At 44.4% G+C, this 13,870-nt stretch overlaps 1 long non-coding RNA gene across 1 annotated transcript in view; it reads right to left on the bottom strand.

The window, feature by feature from the left end:
• LOC137632639 (uncharacterized) overlaps positions 1-13,870 on the bottom strand; it is a 71,041-nt gene that overhangs the window by 14,187 nt on the left and 42,984 nt on the right. The window contains exon 2 of the long non-coding RNA XR_011042071.1: positions 495-592. This is a non-coding gene — a long non-coding RNA (uncharacterized lncRNA). The remainder of the gene's footprint in view (positions 1-494; positions 593-13,870) is intronic.

The raw sequence follows: 13,870 nt of genomic DNA, 5'->3' as shown, positions 1-13,870 counted from the left end.
TAAGAGTAAGGTATTTTGTATGTATGCAAGAGATTCACTTGACAATATTTAGGATGGAAATAATGACGTTTGGTTGAGGGGCTGACAGAGAGAATAGAACTCTTAAATTCAAGAGATTCACTTTGGTCCTAAGTCTGAAATCAAGAAACTACAATTACTTGGATTAAGTGGGAAGGGATCAAAGGAAAATTGTGATTTAGAATATCCTGCTATAGCTTCAGAGATTGGAAAAGATGATAGGATCTCAAACACCTACTTTAACCCTGTGATGAAAAAAAAATAGGAACAAATAAAGTGCTAGAAACAAAAGAGGCCCAGTTGAAAATGCAAACAGTGAAAAAAAAGAAATAGGAATTCTTGTAAATTTTTGGCAATAGACCTCTTAATAGTACATCTCAGTGATAACTTGAAAGTACACACAAACAATAATTCAATATAGTTTGATTAATTCCCTGATTATAACGAAAACCTTTGGTTCAAGATAGATGTTATACTTATGGATGAATGAGCCGAGTACATATGAGGAAGAATGAACCTCATACTGAACACTTGAAAAGAACACACTAAATCTTGAAGGGATTCTCCATGGGATCTGGAATAAAAAGAACATAATTTACAAGATGTTCATTGACAAATCTTCATTCTACCACCTTTCTTTAAAAAAAAAAGAAAAGAGAGAGAGAGAGAGAGAGAGAGAGAGAGAGAGAGAGAGAGAGAGAGAGAGAGAGAGAGAGAGAGAGAGAGAGAGAGAGAGAGAGAGAGAGAGAGAGAGAGAGAGAAGCAGTCTAATCCTATTATGAGAATATCTTGGGATTAAAGGCATGTTGAATAAAAAGAATTTTGGCATTGTCGATAATTTGTTTTTATCAAAATTATTTCCACATCAGACATTTGATTTATATTTTGTAATATACATGGTGAAGTGATAGTATGCTCAGAACTGAAATTCATGTCTTTAAGAATGAAAAACTCATAAATATACATACATTTGGACTGCATATAATAAATTCTAAAAGAAATTTGTATTTGTGCTAACAATACAAATACAAGTCCTTTATAATAGGAACATGAATTCAGCAGAGCTTGTACAGCCATTGAATTTGTTAACGAGATGGTTAACGACGGGGATTAAACATGGGCGAGGAGCCCCAGATCTGGCCCCACCATCTCTCGGAAGCCCTTCAATTTTGACCTTTGGCTCAGGACTGAGAGGGGTGGTTGAGGTACAGTAGTGGTTAGTTTAACTTTGAAGGACTCATTTTTTGTATAGCTATAAAAAATGTTATTTTGATAATAAAATAAATTTTTGAATATACTTACCCGGTGATTATAATAGCTGCAACTCTGTTGCTCGACAGAAAACTCTAAGGTAAAATTCGCCAGCGATCGCTACACAGGTTGCGGGTGTGCCCAACAGCGCCATCTGTCGTCCAGATACCCAGTACTCAATGTAAACAAAGAACTCAATTTTCTCCTCGTTCCACTGCGTCTCTATTGGGGAGGAAGGGAGGGTCCTTTAATTTATAATCACCGGGTAAGTATATTCAAAAATTTATTTTATTATAAAAATAACATTTTTCAATATTTAACTTAGCCGGTGATTATAATAGCTGATTCACACCCAGGGGGGTGGGTAGAGACCAGCACTATATGTTTACATTATTATGAGCTAAGAATTTTTATTTCATTTTAGAAGTTATCAAAATAACAAAAACAAAATAAATAGGTACCTGGTAAGGAAGTCGACTTGAACAATTACTCTGCCTTTTTAAGTACGTCTTCCTTACGGAGCCTCGCGATCCTCTCAGGATGCTGATCGACCCCTAGGATCTGAAGTATCAAGGGTTGCAACCCATACAACAGGACCTCATCAAAACCCCTAATCTAGGCGCTTCTCAAGAAATGACTTTGACCACCCGCCAAATCAACCAGGATGCGAAAGGCTTCTTAGCCTTCCGGACAACCCAAAAAACAACAATAAAAACATTTCAAGAGAAAGATTAAAAGGGTATGGAATTAGGGAATTGTAGTGGTTGAGCCCTCACCCACTACTGCACTCGCTGCTACGAATGGTCCCAGTGTGTAGCAGTTCTTGTAAAGAGACTGGACATCTTTCAAGTAAAATGACGCGAACACTGACTTGCTTCTCCAATAGGTTGCGTCCATTATACTTTGCGGAGATATATTTTGCTTAAAGGCCACGTAAGTTGTTACAGCTCTAACTTCGTGCGTCTTCACCTTAAGCAAAGTTCGGTCTTCCTCACTCAGATGTGAATGAGCTTCTCGTATTAACAATCTGATAAAGTCTGACCAAGCATTCTTTGACAAAGGCAAGGATGGTTTCTTAACTGAACACCATAAAGCTTCAGATTGGCCTTGTAAAGGTTTAGTACGCTTTAAATAGAACTTAAGAGCTCTAACAGGGCATAAGACTCTTTCTAGTTCATTGCCTACGATCTCCGATAAGCTGGGGATATCGAAAGATTTAGGCCAAGGCCGAGAAGGCAGCTCATTTTTGGCTAGAAAACCAAGTTGTAGCGAACAAGTGGCTTTTTCTGACGAAAATCCTATGTTCTTGCTGAAGGCATGAATCTCACTGACTCTTTTAGCCGAGGCTAAGCATACCAGGAAAAGAGTCTTAAGAGTGAGATCTTTCAGGGAGGCTGATTGTAACGGCTCCAACCTGTCTGATATGAAGAATCTTACTACCACGTCTAAATTCCATCCAGGGGTAGCCAAACGACACTCCTTGGTGGTCTCAAAAGACTTAAGGAGGTCTTGCAGATCTTTATGTTTGGAAAGATCTAAGCCTCTATGCCGGAAGACCGATGCCAACATGCTTCTGTAGCCCTTGATAGTGGGAGCTGAAAGGGATCGTCCTTTTCTCAGGTATAAGAGAAAAACAGCTATTTGAGCTACAGAGGTACTGGTCGAGGATACAGAAACTGACTTGCACCAGTCTCGGAAGACTTCCCACTTCGATTGGTAGACTCTAATGGAAGAAGCTCTCCTTGCTCTAGCAATCGCACTGGCTGCTTCCTTCGAAAAGCCTCTAGCTCTCGAGAGTCTTTCGATAGACTGAAGGCAGTCAGACGAAGAGCGTGGAGGCTTTGGAGTACCTTCTTTACGTGTGGCTGACGTAGAAGGTCTACCCTTAGAGGAAGACTACTGGGAACGTCTACTAACCATCGAAGTATCTCGGTGAACCATTCTCTCGCGGGCCAGAGGGAAGCAACTAGCGTCAACCTTGTCCCTTCGTGAGAGGCGAACTTCTGCAGTACCTTGTTGACAATCTTGAACGGTGGGAATGCGTAGAGATCCAGATGTGACCAATCTAGGAGGAAAGCATCTATATGTATTGCTGCTGGGTCCGGGACTGGAGAGCAATAGATTGGAAGCCTCTTGGTCAGCGAGGTTGCAAAGAGATCTATGGATGGTTTTACCCCAAGTGGCCCAAAGTCTCTTGCACACATCCTTGTGGAGGGTCCATTCGGTTGGAATTACTTGCCCTTTCCGACTGAGACAATCTGCTATGACGTTCAAGTCGCCTTGGATGAACCTCGTTATTAGGGAGATGTCTTGACCTTTTGACCAGATGAGCAGATCCCTTGTGATCTCGTACAACGTCAGTGAGTGGGTACCTCCTTGTTTGGAGATGTACGCCAAGGCCGTGGTGATGTCCGAGTTAACTTCCACCACTTTGCCTCGAAGGAGAGACTTGAAGCTTTTCAAGGCCAGATGTACTGCCAACAGCTCCTTGCAGTTGATATGCATGCTCCTCTGACTCGAGTTCCACAGTCCTGAGCATTCCCGACCGTCTAGTGTCGCGCCCCAGCCCACGTCCGATGCGTCCGAGAAGAGAACGTGATTGGGAGTCTGAACAGCCAGGGGAAGACCCTCTCTTAGGTTGATATTGTCCTTCCACCAAGTCAGACAAGACTTTATCTTTTCGGAAACCGGGATCGAGACCGCTTCTAGCGTCTTGTCCTTTTTCCAGTGAAAAGCTAGATGGTATTGAAGAGGACGGAGGTGTAATCTTCCTAGTGACACAAATTGTTCCACGGATGACAGCGTCCCTACCAGACTCATCCACAGCCTGACTGAGCAGCGTTCCTTCTTCAGCATCTTCTGGATGGATAGCAGGGCTTGATCTATTCTGGGGGCTGATCGTCTTGTTGTTCAGCAACGTCCTCATCAGAGGGTTCCTCATCCGAAAACTGATGAGGAAACGGCAACGGAGTGGGCAACGTCTGGCTCGCTGAGTCCGGTCGCACTGGTGGATGCGTGACGGAGCCGGACGCAATATCATGGAACTGCTGCACAGTCTGTGAACTGTCAACAACCATGGGTGCGCGAGGAAGCACAGCGTCAACCCGAGACTGTCTAGACCGTCTGGGTTGTGCAGTCAACACCCTACCGGGTTGCTGAGGTTGACGCATTGCGTCAAAACAAGTCACCTTTGCTGGTTGTTGAACGTCCTGAACGTCAACAACCACCTCCGAGCGTCGCTTAACGTCAACGTGCGGCTGGCAACCCACACTGGGTCGCATAGGTAGAGGAACCACCTCAACTGGCAGACGCGAGTAGGTTACCTCAGCGTCAACAGGGCGCACAACCGACCGGTTGGAAGGTTGTTGGCCAGAAGGTTCGGTAGCAACCTTCTACTCATTAAAGTCCTCTATCAAGGACGCAAGCTTGGACTGCATGTCTTGCAGCAAAGCCCATTTAGGGTCTACGGGAGCAGGTGTGGCAACAGACGGGGTTAGCGACTGAGGCGGTACCGTTTACCATCCCTGAAAGCCTTGTTATGCGTGACATAATTGTACAGCAAAACTTCAAAGGCTCGAAAACAGCTGTGAAGTTGACCTGCAAACAACTTGGAGCGTCTCCTGGCCAGGCGCCAGGGAGAGTCTACGAGAATTGAGAAGTCTATCTGGGCAGAGGCATGAACTCCCAAGCCGAGAACTTCTCTCGTGTCATATCAGACTCTCGCTCTATAAACCAGTTTAAAAGAAGGGAAAGCAAAGGCTGTATCCCCCAAACTCCTCCTGGTGAAAAACCAGTCGCCTAGCCAACGTAAAGCTCTCTAGGAGAGCGAGAGAGCACTAGCTTAAAAACAACGGCTTCGAAGTAGCTAGGCCTAGTGTAAGCTCTGACGTTTAGGCGAACGAGGAGCAGCAGTTACAAAAAGATCCGGACAAAGATCCTTAAAAAAATCATCATGATTTAATTAAAGTCCAAAGGAGGCTAAGCAGCTTTAGGCTCCTCTCCATCTGACAGAGTCCTCAAGGGAATATCAGTAGGAGGGGGAACAGCAACTTCCTCATCTACAGGAACCTTGTCCGATAAAAGCTGAGTCTCAAGCAAGGGAGAGACCTACCGTGGTGGCAATGCTTTACAAGCAGAGTCCACACTCACTGGTGCATTAGTAGCGGACCAGAACGCAACGTCATGTAACTGCTTGACAGTCTGTGAACTGTCAACAACTGAACTGTCAACCACAACAGGTGTGTGAGGACGCACAGCGTCCACTCGAGACTGCTTTGACTGCCTAGACTGAGCAGTCAAAACAACTCTAGAATGCGGAGGTTGACGCACAGCGTCAAAACAAGTCAACTCCGATTGTTAGTGAACGTCTTGAACGTCAACAGGAGCATCAGCAAGTGGCCTAACGTCCAAATGCGGCTGAAAAACCACACGAGACCGCATCGAGTGTGGTTCCAAACAACCTGACTGACGTGACTAAGCTACGCCAACGTCAACAGTAAGCACAAAGGAACGTTAGGTTGGCTGAAAGCCAGGATATCGATGAGATAAACGGCTAGACTCAACGGACTAATCGGCAGAATAGTCTTCCATAAGGGAGGCAAGCATATACTGCATGTCTTGCCATACAACCCATTAAGGATCAACGGAAATGGTTGTGGTAAGAGACGAGGGTAACGTCTGTGACCGCAACACTTTGCCTACAAAAAAAGACTCTCGGAGTCTGTGTTACGCTTTTGTTAGGCGGCGAGCAGTTATCCGATGACTGCATAGGGTCAGAGCTGTCCTAATGGTTGTAACCAGGACGCTGGACCTGTCCTGAAAGGACTGACTTTCGCTTAAGGGCTTCGAAACCTTGTGACAGGTTTCTTATGCGAAAAGCCTTCGGATGACGAGGAGAAACAACGTCTCTCTCGTTTTATGGTAGGGGAGATCTTGGTAAGATACACCCGATACCATAGAGGGAAAACGTCTGTTCGTTGGTCAAGGCCTCTCGAACCCATAAGTCGTTTGACATTACTTCTCCCCTGGGCTTGGGAGCATGTAAGAGGTCCCGGACTAGGTGAACGACAGGCACGAACAGACGAACCCTCGGACGCAACACTGTAACACTTTGCGCATATCACTTTATCACTTCGATTTTCTGTTTTGCACTTATTTCACTGAAATCGAAACTTTTACTGATTTCTACCTGAAACACGCAATTCTACCCTTCATTAAAAGGTAGTAATTGCGAAATCAGTCGTATAATGCAACATTAATACCAGCAAAAAACAGAAAACATATTTTAAGATAAAAAAATCAGTGGCTGGGAAAGAGACTAAACACTAGTTCATATAACTACGTTTTCAATCTCTCACCGCACATAGCCTGGGGACGAGAATAAAAAACTAAAACGTTTTATCCTTCCTCCCCTTACAGCGACTAGGGACGAGAGTAACACGAGAACAACGTTACCCGCTTGAACGGAACGTTTTCTCTCCTCTCTCTCTCCCTCCGTCTCTATCTCTCTCTCTCTCTCTCTTGATTTCGCACCTAAGAGAAGAGCCCAATTATATTTCGTCAAAAAAACATGTTATTTGACTAAAGGAAAAAACTGAAAGGTTTTTCAAATAAAAAGTTCCTTTAAAATAGAATTTAAAACATTTAAGCTAAGAAAGAATGAACAAAACGTCAGAATCGATTTACTCTTACTGCAAAGTGAAACCGTGATACACTCTCTCTCTCTATCGTAACGATAGAGCGCATGTTGAACGTCCTGAACGTCAAAAACTGCGTAGCATAAATAAACTAAACGTTAGTTCATCTTTGAAAACAGTACGAAGACTATCAAAGAAATTCTTTCATAAAATATTACATTTAAAAAGTTTTAAATCCTTAGCTCTTTAAAAGCTAATTACGATATAAAGGGCTCAACGTAGATTAACTTCGGTTTCCAAGTTAGGACCGCCTACTCTCAGGAAAGGTCTATATAAACAAAACATTAAAATTATTTTTATATGTTTATAATAAATGGAAAGTTAATCGAAGAGGCCTAATAAAGGCGGAGAGATATAAAATATATAGAGGAAAATCTATAACGTGATATAATTACTAAAAGCCTAAACACACTTCCGTCTAAGGGAAGGGTCGGCCATATAAAAGTGAAAGAAAGCCCATACTCTCTTTGTCACCATAATTAAATCTATCCAAAACGAATTCAAGATTTAAGATGAAGATAAAACACCTGCATAGCGAAAGCTCAAAACTAGAATAAAGTACTTCACCAATTAGTTGTGAAAAAACTCCAGTTTAGCAACAGCGAGTAAGTACGTCTTGTCGATAGCTCGACAGAGAGAAAAATGTTATTTTTATTAGTAAAATAAATTTTTGAATATACTTACCCGATAATCATGTAGCTGTCAACTCCGTTGCCCGACAGAATTCTATGGAGGGATACGCCAGCTATCACAATACTAGAAGGGGGTGTACTTACCAGCGCCACCTGTGGCCAGGTACTCAAGTACTTCTTGTTGACACCTCCTCAATTATTCCTCGGTCCACTGGTTCTCTATGGGGAGGAAGGGAGGGTCGATTAAATCATGATTATCGGGTAAGTATATTCAAAAATTTATTTTACTAATAAAAATAACATTTTTCAATATTAAACTTACCCGATAATCATGTAGCTGATTCACACCCAGGGGGGTGGGTGAAAACCAGTGTACAAGATTAAAGGATAGCTAAGTATCCCGTATTTCATATAATCAGTTATCCACAATAACAATGAAATAATAAGTACCTGGTAAGGAAGTCGACTTGAACCGTTACTCTGCCTTTAATAAGATCGTCTTCCTTACTGAGCGCAGCGTTCCTCTTGGGAGGCTGAATCAACTCAAAGGTGCTAAAGTATACAGGGCTGCAACCCATACTAAAGGACCTCATCACAACCTTTAACCTCGGCGCTTCTCAAGAAAGAATTGACCACCCGCCAAATCAACAAGGATGTGGAAGGCTTCTTAGCCGACCGTACAACCCATAAAAAGTATTCAAGAGAAAGGTTAAAAGGTTATGGGATTATGGGAATGTAGTGGCTGAGCCCTCGCCTACTACTGCATTCGTTGCTACGAATGGTCCCAGGGTGTAGCAGTACTCGTAAAGAGACTGGACATCTTTGAGATAGAATGATGCGAACACTGACTTGCTTCTCCAATAGGTTGCATCCATAACACTCTGCAGAGAATGGCTCTGTTTGAAGGCCACTGAAGTAGCCACAGCTCCCACTTCATGTGTCCTTACCTTCAGCAAAGCAAGGTCTTCTTCCTTCAGATGAGAATGTGTTTCTCTAATCAGAAGCCTGAATAGTAAGAAACTGAGTTCTTAGAACTTGGAAAAGAAGGTTTCTTGATAGCACACTATAAGGCTTCTGATTGTCCTTGTAAAGGTTAAGACCTTTTTAGATAGTACCTAAGAGCTCTAACTGGGCAAAGTACTCTCTTCAGACCATTCCCCACCAAGTTGGACAGGCTTGGGATCTCGAACGACTTAGGCCAAGGACGTGAAGGAAGCTCGTTTAGCAAAAACCGAGCTGCAAGGAACATGTAGCCGTTTCAGATGTGAAAACAATGATCCTGCTGAAGGCGTGGATCTCACTTACTCTTTTAGCTGTTGTCAAGCACACGAGGAAAAGAGTTTTTAATGTGAGGTCCTAAAAAGAGGCTGATTGGAGAGGTTCAAATCTTGATGACATAAGGAACCTTAGGACCACGTCTAGATTCCAGCCTGGAGTGGACAACCGACGTTCCTTTGAGGTCTCAAAAGACCTAGGGAGGTCCTGTAGATCTTTGTTGGTGGAAAGATCCAAGCCTCTGTGGCGGAAAACCGCTGCCAACATACTTCTGTAACCCTTGATCGTAGGAGCTGAAAGGGATCTTACTTTCCTTAGATATAACAGGAAGTCAGCAATCTGGGTTACAGTGGTACTGGTTGAGGAAACTGCATTGGTCTTGTACCAGCTACGGAAGACTTCCCCTATAGACTGATAGATACTGAGAGTGGATGTTCTCCTTGCTTTGGCAATCGCTCTGGCTGCTTCCTTCGAAAAGCCCCTAGCTCTTGAGAGTCTTTCGAAAGTCTGAAGGCAGTCAGACGAAGAGCGTGGAGGATTGGTGTACCTTCTTTACGTGAGGTAGACTTAGAAGGTTCACTCCGAGAGGAAGAGTCCTGGGAATGTCGACCAGCCATTGCAGTACCTCTAAGAACCATTCTCTCGCGGGCCAGAGCGGAGCCAACCAACGTCAGCCGTGTCCCTTTGTGAGAGGAGAACTTCTGAAGTACCCTGTTGACAATCTTGAACGGCGGGAATGCATACAGGTCGAGATGGAACCAATCCAGCAGAAAAGCATCCACGTGAACTGCTGCTGGGTCTGGAATCGGAGAACAATACAACAGGAGTCTCTAGGTTATCGAGGTAGTGAACAGATCTATGGTTGGCTGACCCCACAGGGCCCAAAGTCTGCTGCAAACATTCTTGAGAAGGGTCCACTCTGTGGGGATGACCTGACCCTTCCGTCTGAGGTGATCTGCCATGACATTCATACCGCCCTGAATGAACCTCGTTACCAGTTAGCTTTCGATCTTTAGACCAGATGAGTAGGTCCCTTGCGATCTAGAACAACTTCCACGAAAGAGTCCCTCCCTGCTTGAAGATATAAGCCAGGGCTGTGGTGTTGTCAGAGTCCACCTCCACCACTTTGTTAAGCTGGAGGGACTTGAAGTTTATCAAGGCCAGAATAACCGCCAACAACTCCTTGCAATTGATGTGAAGTGTCCTTTGCTCCTGATTCCAAGTTCCCGAGCATTCTTGTCCGTCCAAAGTCGCACCCCAGCCCGTGTCTGATGCGTCCGAGAGGAGACGGCGGTTGTGTTTCTGAACAGCCAAAGGTAGACTTCCTTGAGAAGAAAGCTGTTCTTACACCACGCGAGAGAAGACCTCCTCTCTTCGGAAACAGGACTGAGACCGTCTCTAGCGTCATGTCCTTTATCCAGTGAGCAGCTAGATGATACTGAAGGGGGGGGAGGTGGAGTCTCCCTAACACGATGAACAGGGCCAGCGATGAAAGTGTCCCTGTTAGACTCATCCACTACCTGACTGAGCATCGGTTCCTTCTCAGCATGCTCTGGATGCATTCTAGGGCTTGGAAGATCCTTGGGGCCGACGGAAAAGTCCGAAAAGCTCGACTCTGAAGATCCATACCCAAGGAGACAATGGTCTGGGATGGGACGAGCTGAGACTCCTCAAAATTGACCAGGAGGCCCAGTTCCTTGGTCAGATCCATAGTCCATTTGAAAATCTCCAGACAGCGACGACTTGTGGGAGCTCTTAAAAGCCAGTCGTCTGACGGAGCCGGACACAAGATCATGGTACTGCTGCACAGTCTGTGAACTGTCAATCATGGGCAAGCGAGGAAGTACAGTGACAACCCGAATCTGTCTAGACTGTCTGGGTCGTACAGACAAACTCCTTATCGGGTTGCTGAGGTTGCCGCACTGCGTCACAACAAGTCACTTCTGTTGGTTGTTGAACGTCTTCCCCGTGACACATTGACTCCGTAAACAAAAAATCCTCTAACAAGGACTAAGCTTGGACTGCATGTCTTGTAACACAGCTCAAGGTCTATGGGAGCAGGTGTGGTAACAGACGGGATTAGCGACTGAAGTGGAACCATTACCTTCCCTGGAAGCATGTTATGCTTAAATAAAAGTCCATAGGAGGCTATGCAGCTAAAGGCTCCCTCCAAATGACAGAGTCCTCAAGGGAATATCAGAAGGAGGGAGAAAAGAACTTTCTCATCTACAGGGACCATATCCTAGAAAAGCTAAGTTCTCTCAGTGAGGGTTCACTGGTGCAAAAGCAGCAGACTAGAAGGCAACGTTATGAAACTGCTTGACAGTCTAGTGAGTTGGCAACAACCAAAGATGTGTGACTGAGAAGCATGCGGTAAGGTATGCAGAGCATGTTGTATGCAGAGTATGCTGTATGCAGAGCATGCTGTATGTAGAGCATGTTGTATGCAGAGCATGCTGAATGCAGAGCATGCTGTATGCAGAGCATGCTGAATGCAGAGCATGCTGTGTGCAGAGCATGTTGTATGCAGAGCATGCTGTATGCAGAGCATGCTGTATGTAGAGCATGTTGTATGCAGAGCATGCTGAATGCAGAGCATGCTGTATGCAGAGCATGTAGTATGCAGAGCATGCTGTGAGCAGAGCATGTAAGGTAAGCAGAGCGTGTGCATGGCGTTAAACATTTCTCAGAAATTCCATGACCAGTGCTAGAGTGCTTTATGCATGCTTGCATGGGGTTTTAATATCAACATAATATATACCTTACATTCATAACTCATGATTCATATTTTTGCCATATTTTGCGATATTGTTAAAAATATATTGCCAGGAATACAAATATATTTTTATAAGTAATACAAATAACCTCCATTATCATAGGTTTGAAAATGGAGGTAAGGTATGCTGAACAGCAGAGTCAGAACGAGCTGGAACAACAATAGTTGTGGTTTCCTCTTCAAGACTCTGTTGAGGGAACACCTGAGGCTCAGTCTGCAAAGGCTGATCAGCAGAAGGTAGGCTCATGGGTGGAGGAGGCTGACTCCTGGCATGAGTGGCTGAACTCAAGGGTTGCGCTTGCTGAGTGGTTGGCGGATGCGCAGTAGCAAGTTCCTGAGGAACGAGTTGAGGTTCCTGCGGTGTGAGCTGAGAGCGAAAAGGTAGTGGCTGCGCAGAACGCAGTAAAAATCTCGCAAGTTGAGGCTCCTGAGGCGCAAGGCTAAGGTGTTGAGGTGCTTGCCTTGAGGAGGGTTGAGCTCGCTGCAGCGAGAGCTGAGGAGACTGACTCATGGACGGGAGAGGTTGTGTACCTCAACCGAGTGTTGCATCACTGGTGGAGCAGCAAGTGGAGGCGGAGGAAGAGAGGTATAATCCTCCTGATCCCATAGTAAAAGTTGCCTTAAGGAAGGCGGAGGCTGAACACCACTGGGAACAGCAAACTCAGAACGTGGCTCAACATCGTACGCCTGGCAGGTGGAACTGCGATCAGGCGGAGCGAGCGCAGGCGGAGGGAGTGTAGGCGGAGGCGCAACACTCTCAGCCCGACACTCACGCATCAAGTCCGAAAGCAGTGCTTGCATGGACTGTAGTAGAGTCCACTTGGGGTCGGCAGAAACTACAGTAGGCTGAGGTAAAGCCTTAACAGTCGAGCTCTGTTGTGGCAGAACCTTACTCCTCTTAGGCGGAGTGCATTCAACTGATGACTGAGGAGAGTCAGAGCTAACCCAATGACTGCATCCGGGTTGTTGAACTCTAACTTCGTACGTCTGGCATAGGTCTGGACTTTACGTTTAAGAGGTCTGAGACCTGAGACCAGCGTTTTCTCCCCTAAATTTCTTCTGCAGACGAGCAAAATAAGGGCTCAATCGTCTGCGGGTGGGAGTGACGGTCTCGGTAAGACACGCCCACAACCACCGAGGATACTTCTGTGCGCCGATCAAGGCCTGCTGAACCCTTCTGCCCTTCGACATTGCTTCTCCCCTGGGCTTGGGAGCTTGCAAGAGGTCCCGGACTGGGAGGACGACTGGCGCGCACAGAAGTACCCTCACGCACAACACTGAACTTTGCGCTAATCACTTATCACTTTGATTTTCTGTTTGCACTTATTTCACTGAACTCGAAACTTTAAGTGGTTTGTACCTGAAACACGCAATTCTATCCTTTCTCAAAAGTTAGTAATTGCGAAAACAGAATTACAATGTAACAGAAAAATCTAATGAAAGATAAATAATTCAGTGGCTGGAAAGAGACTAAACACTAGATCACTCTAGAAACGTTTACCTTCTTCCCCTAAAGAGACTAGGGAGAAGAGTAAAAACGATAAAAACGTTATTCGTACGCCTGCAGGCTTGAATGAAACGTTTTATTCTCCTCTTTCTCCCTCCGTCTCTATCTCTCTCTCTCTCTCTCTTGACTTAGAACCTGAGAGAAGAGCCCAATCATATATATCGTTAAAACATATTATTGTTAAAGGAAAAAACTGAAATATTTCCCAAAATGAAAAGTTCCTTTATTAGGATCAAAACCATTAAGTTAAGAAAGAATGAACAAAACGCTAGACACGGTTACTCTTACTGCAACGTGAAACCGTGAAAACTCTTTCTCTATCGTAACGATAGAGTGCAAGTTGAACGTACTGAACGTCAACAACTGCAGAGACAAAACAAAACGTTAGTTCAACTTTGAAAACAGTACTAGATTATCAAAGAAATTCTTTCAAAGACATTAAAATAGCATAATATGTTAACAGGTAAAACCGAAATGACGGGCTCAATGTTAATTAACTTCGGTACCAAGAAAAGACCACCTACTATTAGGAAGGTCGAATATAAACAAATATAAAATTAATTTTAATAAGTTTATAATAAAAGGAAGTTAATCGAAGAGGCCTATAAGAGGCGGAGAGATATAAAATAAATATGACAAATTCGAAGATAATTTGTATTTTTCCTAACCATACAAACCTTAGCTATTTACAAAGGGTTATTACTTTTAGCGTAGC

The sequence above is a fragment of the Palaemon carinicauda genome, chromosome 41, assembly GCF_036898095.1.
Source record: "Palaemon carinicauda isolate YSFRI2023 chromosome 41, ASM3689809v2, whole genome shotgun sequence".
NCBI lineage: Eukaryota > Metazoa > Arthropoda > Malacostraca > Decapoda > Palaemonidae > Palaemon > Palaemon carinicauda.
Note: the sequence above shows the minus strand (reverse complement) of the source record. Positions and strands in the feature narration are given on the sequence as shown.